This window comes from Dipteris shenzhenensis, unplaced genomic scaffold (assembly GCF_047967505.1).
Source record: "Dipteris shenzhenensis isolate YYH24624 ecotype China unplaced genomic scaffold, Dip_SZ_1.0 scaf0213, whole genome shotgun sequence".
Taxonomy (NCBI): Eukaryota; Viridiplantae; Streptophyta; class Polypodiopsida; order Gleicheniales; family Dipteridaceae; genus Dipteris; species Dipteris shenzhenensis.
This window is the reverse complement of record NW_028239519.1, coordinates 34,408-36,342: the sequence shown is the minus strand read 5'-3', so window position 1 is coordinate 36,342 and position 1,935 is coordinate 34,408. Positions and strand designations below refer to the sequence as shown.

At 44.6% G+C, this 1,935-nt stretch overlaps 1 non-coding gene across 1 annotated transcript; it reads right to left on the bottom strand.

The window, feature by feature from the left end:
* Positions 1-1,407: 1,407 nt before the first annotated feature.
* TRNAM-CAU (transfer RNA methionine (anticodon CAU)) lies at positions 1,408-1,481 on the bottom strand. Its single transcript has one exon. It is a non-coding gene; the product is annotated as a tRNA-Met (tRNA).
* Positions 1,482-1,935: the final 454 nt, after the last annotated feature.

Genomic DNA, 1,935 nt, shown 5'->3' with positions numbered 1-1,935 from the left:
TTGGGAGAAGCACCAATTTTCAGCAATCTATCTATTTGGTGAATTGAGTAGGACACGCGTACATACAGATATTTATGATCCGTATCTTCACTTTACTCGTCTATTTCACGATGGAAGAGACACTTCCTGATATTTATTCTACCAATACTCAATACCATTCGGAAGCTTTTCGCTCCCGAATCATTCGGGTGATTAATGGCGGGTGGGTGGGGGGGGGGGGTGGGGGGAGGCCACTTTTCCTTGATGTCGGACGAGAGAAACAAACTCCCGTCTCGATAGATTAAATGAGAACCATATAGTCCGTCTTACCTCCTGGTTAAGAAGCGGGAGATGGATCGGAATGATACGAGAGAAACCCGTAGCTGGGAGTTAGCTGAAATCTTTTCATACGAGAATTCATTGGAATATCTCCCCCTGCGGAGAGATGTATCGATAGTCAGAATTCTCATTGGATTCCTGTATCAGGGGTAACTGAATGATCTTCCACATCATGAATTACATCTACCTAAATTTCTTATATTACGGGTAGCAATAATTCTGAGATTCAAGACGGGGGGAACATTCCGAACAGCTTTATTACGTAGCGATTCGCTGATTCTTCGTTGATTTCCCCACCCACATATGGATCCCGCTATATAGATAGATATATGTGGATATTTGTTGCGAATCTTACCGGGAGTCCCCCGAGCAGTGAAAGTGGATAATCAGGATAATCTGATTCGATAGGCATCTGGGGGGGGGGGGGGGGGCCTCGTCATATTCGTCGCCTATTCGGGCGAAGGATCATTTCGACGTGATCACTAATTTTCTGAATTGGTAGAAACATATGTGGTACTCTACAATGTAAGGAAGGATTACGAGTGTCTGTGCCGAGAGAAAGAGACAAGTCGAGTGAAATCTCACGAGCCCTTTATCGGATTTGAACCGATGACTTACGCCTTACCATGGCGGTACTCTACCACTGAGTTAAAAGGGCTTACCGATGATGACATTGATGAGGTGTATGAAACACAGTATGTCGGAAACAGAACTATTCTGTTTCCCGTTTCTCAAATCATTATCCTGTCACTATTCTCTCAATCTTACCAGGGGGGGGGGATTAAAAACTGCTGATACTAAAACTAGGTGGGGTAAGGTCTCTGGAACTAGCGGAAATGGTTGAGTCCTCCTTTCCACCCCTACTTACCCGATTGAATGGATCCCGATAGAGAATCGGGAGATTCACCTGGGAAGGAGAAAAAGGAGAATGAGGGGGAAAATTTTGGGATTATCCGGTTTATGTTGTGGATGAATACCCGCCGGTACGTGGTCAAATAGTTGGAATAAAAATACGGGAACAGGGTGGACTATTGCTTTATCCCCCTATCACCTATTGCTTTATCACCCTATCACCAAGTTAATTTTCGTTTGCGGAGACGGGATTCGAACCCGTGACCTCAAGGTTATGAGCCTTGCGAGCTACCAAGCTGCTCTACCCCGCGTGGTTGATTCCCTCGCTGTAATTATTATACAGTCTTCAAATAATTACATTGAACACGAGGGAATCTTGTGAATTTATGGAGATCGATTCTCCAACAATTCGTGTGGGAAAACCAATATTTATCTACCAACTCGATTTTATTACTCCAGGCAGCAAACAAGCGTGTGCCATTTCGCGTGGTACGTGTCTGGATGAACCAAAGTCTCGATAATTGGATCTGGGGCGTCCGGTTAGGGAGCATCGGTTACGAAGACGGGTGGGTGCACTGTTACGTGGTGGAGATTGGAACGCCTCAGAAACCTCTAATTTTTCTTGTATTGATAAACCCCCCCTCATTCTCTGTTTCAGGGATTGACGTATGAGATAATATTTCCTCACCAGTTTTTGTTTCTTCTTCTCTTTCTCATGAGACTCCTCTTTGCCGTAATTTCCTAGTCGGCGATATTGGAATGTTA